The 14,023-nt window shown below is 38.6% G+C and overlaps 1 protein-coding gene and 1 long non-coding RNA gene across 10 annotated transcripts in view; one reads left to right on the top strand and one right to left on the bottom strand.

Moving 5' to 3' along the window:
* Positions 1–14,023, top strand: part of TMEM108 (transmembrane protein 108) — a 351,590-nt gene that overhangs the window by 285,010 nt on the left and 52,557 nt on the right. The window lies entirely within an intron of this gene.
* Positions 2,952–14,023, bottom strand: part of LOC121478840 — a 106,021-nt gene continuing 94,949 nt past the window's right edge. Inside the window, exon 4 of the long non-coding RNA XR_005984593.1 lies at positions 2,952–7,032. This is a non-coding gene — a long non-coding RNA (uncharacterized LOC121478840). The remainder of the gene's footprint in view (positions 7,033–14,023) is intronic.

A 14,023-nucleotide genomic window follows, 5' to 3' on the forward strand; every position in this document is an offset into this window, starting at 1 on the left:
GGAAGCAAATGATGTCTGATATCCATCTGCCTCTCATTGATACTAATTTTCATCACCCAATCAAGATGATGGTGCTTAGTTTCTGCACTGCATAACTACCATTTTTCCCTTACATTTAGTAAATCTCCTTTCTTTTTGGACCAGCATTTTAGATTTTTCTGAGTGTTCCTGGCATAGAGAGGAACTGCTCCTCCACTTGCAACACTAAAGTAATTGCTACCTCCTGTGAAGAGAGCATTAATATGGCATTAAAACATGAGGGCCTTTTTAATGTGTATTTAAGGCTTTTCTCTAATGCCTGGATGATTCAAATTAGAGAAAGCTACTACCAATTATATGACAGTTTTCTTATCCACTGTAATCTAATACAAGATTAACTCCTTTCCACTGTTCTATTAATATCTCCAGTCGAAGACTTGCCTGATTTGATCCCTGCCATGACTGTTCATGAATAAATGGATGGAGCTGTGTTCCTGTAGGAATTTTTAAGGGTTTTTTTTTTTATATCCCATCAAATTAAGATAAATGAACAGCTCAGAAGAAAAGAAATGGCTCAGACTTTAGAAAAAAGTAATGCTTGGAGGAAAAAAAATTTTGTTAATAGCTTAGGAAAATAAAAAGGATGATGACAAATCCAAAGCATGTGCCACCTCTTATCCGTATCTCAGCATTCAGTTAATAAGAGAGGATGACAGCTTTGTTATTAAATCATGTAGATGCTAATTGAAGGCAGAATCAAATAGGAGGATCAGTTGCTTTCGTAACACTTTCAGATTATTAGTTGTGATGTCAGTAATGGAACACAATTTTTAGACCTATTTCCAATTCTCAAACTGATACATCTCCTAGGAACATGCATGCATTGGGAAGGAATGATTATACAACTGGTCTCTTGGAGAACCTCATTCTCAGAGTTACTTTTGCATCTAAAGATGTAAGCATCCTCCAATTATGTATTACAGCCAAGGTCAGAGAGCTGTAACCTGCATACTTAAGCCATTTCTCTACCTAGTCCTACAGAAGTCTAGGGCTGGTGAGGATTTTTTGGTGCCTTATAGCATGGAATCTGTCCTGGGGTTAGTGGATGAATTAGATTTTGCCTGAAAGTCTATGGGGCAAGGACAGGTAGCATCCATTTAGGATTTGGAATGGCCCAGTTTTTAGAAATGGCTCAGCCTAACTCCCAAAGCTCATTTTTATCAATATATCTCTCTTTGAGAATAATGATGACAGTGACATCTTGGATTTGCATAGTCCTCTGACCTTGCAAAGCACTCCTGAAAATATCTCCTTTGAAGCAATACAGCCAAAATGCCTTGGTTTAATTTCTGACATCATCATCTCATGACTGCATAATCTTAAAGTTGTTTAACCTTGTGGTGTCTCAGTTTCTTCATCTGTAATATAGAGATACTAGTGGTTCCCTGCTCATAGATGGTTGCAGGAATATTTTTGCAGGATAATTTTGATCAAGTCCTTAGAACAATGCCTGGCACACAGGAAATACTTAATACAAAGTATCATCATCATCCTAATATCCTATATAAGAAGGTAAAGGCATAGATTAATATCCTCTTTTGATGGATGAAGAGTCAGAAGCCAGCAGTTTAATGACTTGCCTATGATCACTCAGTAATTGATGGGGGATCTAAGACAAAGAGAAGCCACTCTAACCTTTTAAAGTTCTGTTTTAGATCTGTAGGGAAGGTATCTTCTCCCTGTAGTCTTCTGAGTATTTTATCACATTAAATTGTTTTGAAGCATAGAAAGCCTGAGGACCTTACCTGGATGTATAGAATAAGAGCTAGACCAGATTGCATAACCACAGAAATGCTCAACCGCTCACCCAAGCCCCTAGGCCCACCAGAGGTTGGATCTGTGGTAGCTGCCAGACACAGATTCAGTGAGGAACAAGTCAAGATGGAGGCAGGAACAACACAACCCTACTGCCCCTGCCCCTTCCAGGCTCCCAGCTACCCCAGCAGGAAATCTCACTGACATGCTAATTCTATCAAGCCCAATAACCATAGTGGCATTAGCAAATGTAGAGAATTAGGTCCCCCTCAGAAATAAAGACCAAAGAAATATCTGAGAGTTAGAATTTATAACTTCAGATCTCTAGGGAGTGAAAATTAAATTTGATCCAACTTTGTCTATGGACACTATAGAAGCACCTTTTCACAAAATCATTTTCATTTCTATGTTACACATTAACATTAAAAGAAAAAAGCAAAATATATAGTTGAATGAACATTGATATTATTCAGTTATAAAGAGAGAAATTCATACACACATACTCTGCAGTTTTAGCTAGCACCTACTCTCAAAGTAGATCTCCTTACTACTAAGATCTAGGGACAGCTTAAAGCCCTGCAGCTTTTCCTGAAACATGTATAAATGACAAAAAGAAAAAAGGCAAACATTGCTTCCAATAATCAACTGCTCTGGAGTTCCTGTTTCATTAGGTATTTTATTAATCATGCAAAACAGGAAGAATAAAAGGAAACACATAGGGAGGGGGAGAAAAAGACTTTAAAAATAAAAAGAGAAATGTGCTCCTCACATTCTTTAAAAAGAAAAAAAGACGACGACGACGACTGGAAGAAATGTACAAAAGGGTTGAGTGATTCCTTTTGAGTGTAGAGATTGTGGATGTTCAGTTTGGTTTTCCTTCCGTCTATAGGTATCCTCTATAAAAATGTATTTGGCAATAGATATTGAGGAAGGCTCATTTTTAAAGAAAATCAGTATCCATTGGGCATCAGTTATAAAGGTATACAATTTATCTCTAGCATCATCATTTAGGAAGCTATGTGGTCACTAGGTTTCTTTCCATCCCAGTTACACAGTGCTCTATGAGAGTATACCCACCATGCCTGGTAGTCAACAAGTAGAATTCTGGACCTTGGAAACTAAGGACCTTGCCATTACAAGGAGGGGTGCAGGTATAAAAACAGGTGTAAACATCTTTTCTTTGTACATAAACCTTATCAATGTCTCCGGAGTCTTTTGTGTTTTTTTTTTTAAGATTTTATTTGTTTATTCATGAGAGACACAGAGAGAGGCAGGGACATAGGCAGAGGGAGAAGCAGGCTCCCTGCAGGGAGCCTGATGCAGTACTTAATCCCAGGACACTGGGATCATGCCCTGAGCCAAAGGCACACGCTCAACCACTGAGCCACTCAGGTGCCCCTAGAATGTTTTGATAATGAATCCAAGTATCAAATTTCTCCTCTTACTCAGCTGACAAGGTCCCCAAAGACTTGACTAAGACTCAAGGTGGGCATTCTTGGCCCTCAATTTACAGTATGTAAGACCCAGGGACAAGTCAAAAAAACAGGGTCTTGGGGAGATGCAAATCAAAAGCCAGAAGACTTTCCAGGTAAATTGTCATAGACCAGGAAAGCTGGGTAGCAAGCCAAAGACAGAGCCCAAGGAACTAAGGCCCCCAGTAATCAAGTTGTGGATGAAACTTCCCTATGTGAGAAGAGGAACACTGAAAATGCCAGTGTAGCCTGGATGGGATGGTTTGTAAACCCCTTTAGGCTTCCAGAGTGAGAATTTATTCAAATGTGGACTACAGCTATGTCATTGTGAGTGATTGAAAAGCATTCCAAGTTCCTGGACTGGCAGACATTCTCTGTGTTTCTACAATGCTATTATTGCCCATCTAAATTTGACAATAGGGAAATTGAAAGGGATTCCTATCCCCAAGGAAGATGTGCATTGCTGTTACCATATTACTATGATGGCTTTTAAAAAATGTGTACCATTCCCTTGATACAAGATGCTTGACCTGCTCCTGGTAAAAATGCTGAAGTTTACCACCTTTAGTAATGAAGCAATAAATGTTATCTCAGTGGAAGAAAAAGGAAGTTTTTGCCAAAACTTAAAGATCTTACAGATATCAAAACTATGATTTTTATAAGAAATTAGATTCTCCAAATTGTGGGTAATGGATTTACAGATTGCCCAGATGGCTTAGTGAATAACAGATTGGAAACAAAACAAATTATAGGCAGGAACATAAACACCAAACCAAATTTTGAAAATTAGCAGATAGAAATCTGAAGAGCATTAACAAACAGTAATTATTTGTAACCTTTAATGTCATCTTGGTTAAAGATGTAATTTGGTGTAGATGCCCCAAATAACTACTGAAAAAGACTTTTTTCAACATGGTTCAATCATATCATCTATGAATTAAGTGCCTTCTATTTGCCAGAAACTGTTCTAGGAGTTAGGGACATAGCAAACAAAACAGATCAAGTCCCTGCCCTCATGAAGCTGACATTTTAGTGGGGAAAGACTAATAAAACAGGAATAAATAAGCAAAATGTGTGGTATGTGAGATGGTGGTATACGCAATGAAGCAATCTAAAACCAAAATGGAGAATAGGTGTATTGAAGGATGGTGCTTCAACTTGGAAAGAGGAGAAATGGTGCAAGGGAGGAGTGCAAGGCAGGAGCCTCCAGCAAGTCATTTCACTCTGATCACCATTTCTCCAACTATCACAGAAAGCAGTGAGACTGTGAACTTTGTCACAAACAAGCTCTTACACATCTGTTCAGTTGTGGTGCTTTGATAGATGACACAAGGGAAAGTAAGAAACAGATTGAAATTCAGACTTAGTGATTCACCAGGTAGTGTTCTTTTGTGCCAGTGAAACAAAACCACAGATTGCCCAGAGGGAGACTTCTGCTTTGAGGTGAATGCTCTGGGAAGTCACCACTGGTGCTTTCCACTCCTGTGATAGTATATGGGAGAAGAAAAACAGGGATAACTGGCTACATCTTGAATGTCTTACCGACTTTTATAATTGTATCTTTAACATTTTTTCCTAGATTCACCACCTACTAGGCCCTGTCATTTTTTCAAGCCCATTTTATAGGTTAGGGAGTTAAAAAATAAAGTTTTAGTAACTTGCTCAAGTTCATATAGTTAATTGCAGTTTAAGGTTTTAAACCCAGATTTCTCTGATTCCAGAATCTATAATCTCCACTACACCTGACCACATTCTTAGAAGTGCCTCATTCTTTACCCTAAAAATCTTTCCCACATACAGATGCACTCAACAAAACCCAGAATGCAGGACACTATACTGAACAAGTTACCTGGAAACAAACTGCAAAGAGGGAAAGAGAAAATGAGAATGAGAGAAAGAAAGAAATCACTTGTAGATTAGAAGTGATATAAGTGGCAACCAGTTTCAGTGTTTAGACCTTATTTGGATCCTGATTTAAACAAACTATTTAAAATTAATATATTAAATACATTCAGGAATTTGAATACTAACAGGGAATTTAATGATATGAAAGAATTACTTTTATTTTTTAAGTAAATATTGTGGCTCTATTTCTTAAAAAGAAAACAGATCAAGATTTCAGATTTTAGAGGTTCATACCTAATGTGGAATTGGTTGCACTGACTACCTGTCACTTTCTTAAGTGCTGACTCCTCCATTAGACTGGAGACAAGGACCAAAACTAATGGCCAAAGGACATATGCCACTGCCTGTTGCTGCCTTGGTTTATAGAGCTGGCCTAGACATTGGACTTCCTGCCCATGCTAGACTCTCTTGATTGGGGTCCCAGCTTTTATGCAAGCAGCCCATAGACCATCTCACCCAAGGAACCCAGGAGGCAGTGTGACACAATGAAAAAAAGAAGGTGACCTTAGAATCAGAATCCCATTCATTGGAAATTTGGCCTTATCCTTTAGTAGCTACATAACATTGAAAAACAAAAAACAAAAAATTCACCTTGCTAAGCCTGAAGGAATTGTGGTGATCAAATAGAATAGCATAAACCTAATGGAAAAACACAAACCCTAAAAATCCCTCCCAGGAATCTAGGCTCTTAAATGTACCAATCAGCTGAGATACAGCAATGAATCAGGAGGAGAAGTGGTCTCTATAGCAAGACTGACTGACATTTTTGTAGATCATCTCCTTTTTCCACTAGACTGTGTCCCTGAAAGAAAGAACCATATCTTGTGCTTTTTTGTGTTCCTGGCATAATGAGGTAGGAAGAACATGGACTTGGGATCAGAGAGTCCCAGGTTCAAATTCTGACTGTATTGTTTACTAACTAACTGTGGAGCCTTTGGCAAATGTTTTAACCTCCTTAACTGTGAAATGTCAATAATAATGCCCACTGAGAGGATTTGATGAAAGAAGACATTCAAGTGCCAGCTTATAGCTGGAGTTCAGGAAGTACTAGTTTCCCACTGCCCTCAGGTACTGTCTTGATGTTTGCTGAATGAATGAGTTTAGCTAGATGTTTCTCTGGAATGTGGATGCCTCAGAGACAAGTCACCAGGTTTTCACTGGACAAAGGCACCTGGTTGGACTTTTCAGGCTATGCACCTGACTGTGGGACTATTCATCCAAAGGAAGGAAGGCTTTCTCTATTCTACACAAAGGTGCCAATTGTGCTATCAGTGTCCCTGTTCAGAAGAAAAATGAGTTACCTAGCAAAAGGAATTTTTTTTTTTTAATGCCATGACTCACAGTAGTGCCAAGAGTCAAGAGGAAAAGTAACTCCCAATTGATACTGTCAGAGCACTAGGACTTCTTGGAAGCAAATCACATTTTTAGACCGTGTTAAAATTTCTTCTTGGTTGATTCAGGGCTTTAGCATAGGCATCATGGTACTAAGGTTATTATGAAGACAAAAGAATGAAAATGCCTGTTATCCAAATGGGCTATCTAAGTGAGGTGGCCACCATAGGCCTGGCTGCATTTAGGATTCATTTCCCCCAGGCAACCCTCAAGTCACAGGTCTGCATGCCCAGCTTCTTACTAATGTCAGGTGATTCTTTAATAGTGATCTGCATCCCTTCTGGCAAATATCCATGAGCAGAAAGGTCCAAGGGCTCTTGCTTCCTTTGAAGTGTCTGAAGAGGTGCTGGCTCTCCAGAGTGGTGTCAAGATCATTATGGTTGGCGTTTATCCTTTCTCTGTCCCTGTCACACTCTTGTTACTTCATCCCAGAAGCTTAAGGCTGCAGAGGCTCAGTGATTCCACTTTTCTAAAAGAAAAGAACAGAAACAAGGATCATTTCTGTACATGTTTTGGGGGGAAGGTCAAAATCATTCTAAAGCCTGTCAGAACAAGCAAAGGCAAGAGAAGAGCCAAGAAAATTTTGAAAAGAAGAGCAGCAAGATTCAGTGAAGGAAGAAAGGCAAGAGAGAAGCATACATAACAAGAGTATAAAGTGAAATACATAAATAGACAAATTTTTTCCAAGTGCTTAACCAGTTATCCTAGTACCGTTTGTTGAAAACTCCTTTTGTTTCTTCTTTTCCATTATCATCTTTTCAGATTAATTTTTTCATCTTTCAGGGGATTTCTGTTTAGTTTCATTAATCTTTCTCTGATCTCATGCCAGTGTCTCACGTTGGTGAGGGTTTGGAGGGCTCCTAGCCCAAGAGGGTTTGGATCTGCATTCAGAAGTGAAGTTACATGTGTGCTTTTTCAAACAGGGAACTCTTCCCTTTGTTATTCTGAATTTTGGAACCTAACAACATGAGGTCAGAAGGAACTGTTTTGGGCAGTGGTGTACACCTAATAGAGAATTCATTATTTGTGCCTAAGTATAAAATTATGCTATGACCTCCAGAGCACAAGGAAATAAAGGGATGTTGGAAAGAACTTTAAGCCTGTCACCTATAATTAAAAGTCTGGTAGACATCAGTGGAAGTCCCCTTAATTTGATCAGTCTTTCCTTTTTTTACAATTATCACCACCACATGAGCTCTCACTCACCTGCTTTTACTGTCTAGAGCCCCCAGCCTGATTCAGTAGAGTGTTTTCCCTATCACCCTGTAAGAAGCAGAGGAACTCTTTAGTTGTTTCTAACCAAGCAGGGTGAGAACAATGTTATTGGACATTTGCAGGCAGATAGCAGGGTGTATTTTTCCTTAACCTCATCCTATCCACTTACATCTCCTGTTGTCAAACTATCATATGACTGCAGGGTCAGTAGGCCTCAGAGAGCAGTAGACAGGGAAACCAGTATGTTTTTTACTTTTAGTGTCCAAGTTTATAGTAGGGTGAATATAATGTACAACTGAACTCTGGATAACACTCTCTGAAGTTCTCTGCCACAGATTCCCCAAATAATTGGGGGTGGGGATGACAGGAAGAAAAAAAGAAGAAGATGGTTAGAGATAATTATTCATTCCTCCCTTTCAGTCTCACTGTGTTAAACCCACACTTCTGTTTTAACTCTTATCATACTGTGGGTAGTGTTTATTTATCTATATATTACTTCTCCCAACCCCTATGAGCTGCCTAAGAATGTCAGGACTGTTTTAAACATTTTCATAATGTTGTATGGTTTCAGGAATATGGTAGGTGGTAAATAGTGTTTGAGAAGTTACTAAATGAATGAATCTTGGATCATATGTGACAATACTAGCATTTTGTTTAAAAACCCCATTCCTCTGTTCAATTCGGCCACACTGTGTGTATGGCAGGTGCAAGGGGAGAAGAAAGCATCTGTTTTAAAAAAACAACATTCCCACTATTGCCTAATGCCTTGGAACATTTTCCAGGTCTCTGTCACTAGAATCAGGGAAGGAATCTGGGAAATGAGATTGAGGCTCTTCGCTGAAAAAGATAAATATTGTTCTCTAAGCAGGTGACACATTGCAACATGAGTTTATTGATGCCTTAGAGCCTGTGACAGCCTGGCTGTGACTGGCAGAGTTTTGCTGGGTCTTGTTCCTGCCAGACAAGATCCAAGACTTCACAGAAAAGCTCTGGTGAGGAGGAGGAAAATCCTGGAAGTGGCAGGAGCCCAACTTTCAATTCCTCCTTCACCCTCCAGGTTTAATTCTGAGCAGCTTTGCTAATCACACAGGAACATCTTTTGGGAGAGATTTTACTTACCCATTCCTTTGCTTGTTTAGCCTCATTTTTATTTATTGGTTTCTTTTAAGGCAAAGAAAAGGGTCAAATAATCTTTATCACAGCTCACAAGCACACAGAGTAAAGGCCCAGAGCCCTCTATTCAGCCTTCACCCAAAACTGTACTGGTGAGCAGCATCCATCTCAGAACCATCCTATGAATGACTGCTTAATTGCCAATTAAACATGCTTCTAGGCTGTGATCAGGATTTTCTGGGAGAAGGGTTATAGGATTGTGTGTGGTTACATCCTCTCCACATACAAAAGTTAAACTAAAGTTACCCATATCAAGGAACTGATGCTGGGGAACATGCAATGGAAGTTCTCAAAGGAATGAGTTTCCTGTCTTTTAATCCTTTGCATCTAGCAGCTTTGCTTTTGGAAAAAACTATCATGATAATGTGAAGGAGGAAAGGGGGTATTAAAAGCGCCATAAATGCCTCCAGCTATTTACCTACCCCAAAATGGGCTGGGTACAGGTGATTCCCTTCGGGAAGACAACTTTTAAAAAAATAAGTAAATTGCCTTTAGATAGAAGTTTTCTCTTCCTCAGCTCCACTTTTCATGTGAAAGCCTGAGGTACAGTGGCTGTGCTCCATAGAAGAGACTTTGTCCCTTTGGAGAGCACCTTTGGCCAGGAGATTCCAGGGAGGAGACAGAGAGATGAGGAGGAAGTGCCCTTCTAAATCTAAAGTCTCTGCGTGTGTATGTCCCTCGTTCATACACGCATATGCTCACACACACACACACAAGAGAAACAGACACAAAGGTAGTATGTTTTGCTTGGTATGTAGATTATAGTTAATTTTCTTGAAAAAGTCCTTTTTTAGAATGACATAGGAGAAAATCTTGCACAATAAAGCCATTTGGTTTTACAGGGAAGTGATCAGATAGGGTGTATCTTGTGTTTTTCTTTTTTGTTGCTGCTGCTGCTAGTATATTTGCTTTGTTTTGGTGCTTTTGAAAAAATAAAATACTGTCTTCCAACTATATTCAGCCTTTTCTAGAGAATGGAGCTTGCCTTGTTGGCCTTACTGGATTCTAACTCATTATTTCTGTGCTGACCAAGTTGCACCTGTGTTTTTTAATGTGTTCAATTCTATTAAAATTAATGAACAAATCATTTTTTAAACTGTATTGGGCTGGGAGAAGAAATGAATCCCTTAAAAATATGCTATTTGATATTCACTTCAAAATAAAACATTAGAGATGGGAAGGAGACAACATATTAGATAAGGGGGATAAAAGGGATGCTTAAGTAATCAGTATAATTATATAATGTCTGGAATTTACCTCAAAGTAGTGTGGGAATGGAGGGAAGTGGATAGGGGTTTAGGTGAAACTGGACTGTCCAGGAGTTGATAACTGTTGGCACAGGTAAGGTTCATAATGCTAGTATATCTACTTTTGTGTAGACTTACATTTGTAATTAAAAAAGTAAAAGAGAAAAAAAATAAAATCTTTAAAAAAAAAAAAAGTAAAAGAGATAGTTATACACGTGTCTTTCAGCCCCTAGATAAGGAAGAAAACACAGTAGACCTAAAATAAGTCAGGTTTTAGGCCACTAAAGAAATATATTGACATTTAGTGTGAGTGGTTGCTTTATTTGGGGATGCTCACTATTATCAAATGTCTCATTGGTGATGAGTAAAAATGTTGGAATAAAGAAACTCCTGGTTATGGATTTGATCCAGACATAATAAGTCTCTTCCATTGCTGATTATTTTATGGTGCAATTTACCATACTAATGAAACAGTCCTCTGATGAGACATTGTAATAGAGGCAGAGAAACTAGACAAATGACTATTTCCTAAAACCAACAACAGAATGCCCAATGCAAACTGCAGTGTATTGAATAGTCAAAATATTGCCTTTCTTCATCTTCAAGAACCCTCTGGGGAGCATAAAACATATGGAATCTGCCCTTAGCTACTGTATCAGTGCCATTTATAGACACAGGACCCATATGGATTATCATGTCTGTCTCTTCTGGTTTCCCCAGAAGCATGACCCCCTGTGTTCCATGAGGCACATACTTCCCTGGGGATAAACCTAATTAAATCTCAGGAATCAGAGGAAGTAATCTTATTAATATTTGTCAGAGGAATTCTAGTGATAGAGGATGGGGGAAGTCTCAAGATCCACGAGACCAAACTAGAAGTCAATTTGTGTCAGAAATACATACAGAAACTTTGAATTCAATTTCTGGAAGCAGAGAGGGGTGGTGCAGGAAGAGCAAGGAGGAGTGGGGAGGGCACGGGTGCTTTGAATCATGATCTCCTGGATGAATCCGGATCCTAAGAGGGAACTAAGGTATCTAGTTTGCCACTGGAATGGCCACTCCTTGTATTAGGAGGGACAGTATGTAAAAGAGGTTTGGAAAATGGTTTCTTCATGGAATCATCTCATCTTGTGGAGATTTGAGGAAGCTGTAGATTCAACATAGGCTTGAGATCCCACTGCGGGTAATTCTATTGAAGGGAGATGCTGAATATCTGGAAAAGTCTCTGTATGACTCCTACTGTAGCCGTGACAAAAATTGACAAGAAAGAACTTCTTGGAATCCAGGCACCAAATCTGAACCCATACATCCATTCCCACAAGCTCTGAAGGATGATGAATATGATCACCAAACAGGGAAAATTGGAAAAGTTGGAATATATAGCCAGGAGACACCAACAGTGAAGCATAGAGATCAGAGATCTCCACCTCAACTTGAACACTCTACAGAGGTAGGTAAACAAAACAATATTAGAATATGATCCTTCTTGTGCTATGGTAATCAGCCTTATTAGGAAATGCTTATAGATAGCCCTGAGCTTAGATTCCAGTTCTGATGTATTGAGAGAGATAGAGAGAAAGCAGAGAATCTATCCACTACAGATCCCTGAGCATTTACTATAGAATCAGACCATGTCCTGAGTCCCTGACACTAATCCATCAAGACCCTATCTGAGGCAAGTTTTGAATGACTGCATATGCTGTATTGGCAAGGTCCTGGGGGAGCTCTCCCTGGGTGCAACACCTCTCCTTGCAGAGTGAGGTTCTCTTTTCTGGGAGCCTATGGAGATTTTTGCCATACCTGTAATTATGTGATGAAAGTTCTAGACCTATACTGTCCACTATGGTATCCAATAGTCACAAGTACCTATTAAATTTTAATTTTAATTAATTAAAAACTCTCCAGTAATACTAGCTACATATCAAGTGCTCAATAGGCCGATGTGGCTGGTGGCTACCATATTAGAAAGCACAGATACAGAACACTTTCATTATTGCAAAGAGTTCTTGTGCATAGCACTACTCTATACAGTGGATCAGTAAACTATGGCTTGTGGGCCAAATTCAGCCTACCTCCTGTGAATAGATTCTTGGAAGACAGCCATGCCCATTCTTTTATATATTATCAGTGGCTACTTTCACACTACATGGGCAGGGTTGAATAGTTTGCAGCAGAGACCATCTGGCCCACAAAGTCCAAAATGTTTACTATTTGGACCTTTACAGGAAATATTTGTCAACCCAGCCCTATACTCTCCCAGAAAAAAATGTACATGACTACATACAAAATTTTACATACAATTTTAGGAAACAAATGAACTCTCTTACTTCCATTCATGTAAACCAAGCTTGGGTTACAAGCTTCTTTGCTAGTTCCATTTTTCTAGAATCTTCACATCCCAATTCCATACTCCTGATATTCACAAATGCTAGATTTAAATTTCAAATGATTAAAAACATCTTAAAAACTAATGGCACTATAGAGTTTCAGGTAGTACTATATGTGCCCCTTTCATACAGCATCAGTAACATTGTTTGAGTTTCACTGACAAGCCCACCATCACTCAAGAATCAGGCCATTGCCTCTGCTTAATATAAACCTTTCCCTACTTTTAATTCTTCTTCTAAGAGTCTGGATTCAATGACTTTTTTGTTAGGCTCACTACCTAAGCTATTATCTATAAGAAGTTGTCAAAATCCTAAATACTTGACATTTTTTCTGATCCTTGAGATCTTTATCATAAAATACCTCCATTTAGCCTTCTCCTTCTAGCTACTCCATTCATTCTCAAATATGTGCACATCCTGATGCCATAGTCACATTTAGGGGACTATCCTCTTCAGATTCTACAGCACATCTTTGCAGTTTTTGTCACACATTGGTTGGAAGAGAATTTGTCCACACATGTGGACACATACACACACCTCGACATTCTCTAAGAGAATGTACTTGATTTAATTAGCCAACTGGACAAAATATTGCCTGAAGCCACAGGATCAGGGGACTCACCAGAGGGAGATGATAGTTGATTCAATGTTTCTCAAAATGGCTCCCTCTAGTCCCCAGAGTTTCTTAGAGTAACACAGCTATAGGTAACACTGCACACTGGTCTTTCCAGGTCCAAAAAGCTCAAGTCTTGCTACATCACAACCTTTTGTACTAACAACTGTCATCATCATCCAGAGAGAACATAATCTAATGGTCTTTGTGCTTCTGTTTAAGAGACTTTTGAAAAATACTAGACCTCCCTTTTTTTTTTTTTTAACAAACTTAGCATCAGCAAGGCATGAATGCTTTCATTCAATTTATCTTTTTTTATTCTTTTTTAATTTTATTTTATTTATTTATTTATTTTATTTTATTTATTTATTTTATTTATTTATTCTTTTTTTCTTCAAGTGCCTAATATTTCCAAGAGCTAGTCTAGATGTTAGAGATATGCCAGTGAACGAAATAAAGTGTTATCAGGTGGTGCTTACATTCTACTGGATACTAAAAATAAATTAATTTTTAAAAACAGACATATAATATGAACTGAGGTAGTACTGTTAAGTAGTATAGAAAAATTTAAGTGGTAATATTTAAAAATTAGGTAAATGATATGAAAGGTGATAGGAATGCACTTTCATATCTGGGATGGTCACAGAAGGCCTCTCAGATAACATCCCAGCAAATACCAACATCAAGTATAGGAGAAGCCTTTAACACACTGACAATAGGTTCAAAGACCCTGAGGCAAGAGGCTGTTTGATGTGTTAGAGGAGCAACATGGAAGTCAATGTGGCTAGAGCAGAGTGGAGAAAAAGAAATGTGATCTGAGGAAAA

This window comes from Vulpes lagopus, chromosome 19, assembly GCF_018345385.1.
Source record: "Vulpes lagopus strain Blue_001 chromosome 19, ASM1834538v1, whole genome shotgun sequence".
Taxonomy (NCBI): Eukaryota; Metazoa; Chordata; class Mammalia; order Carnivora; family Canidae; genus Vulpes; species Vulpes lagopus.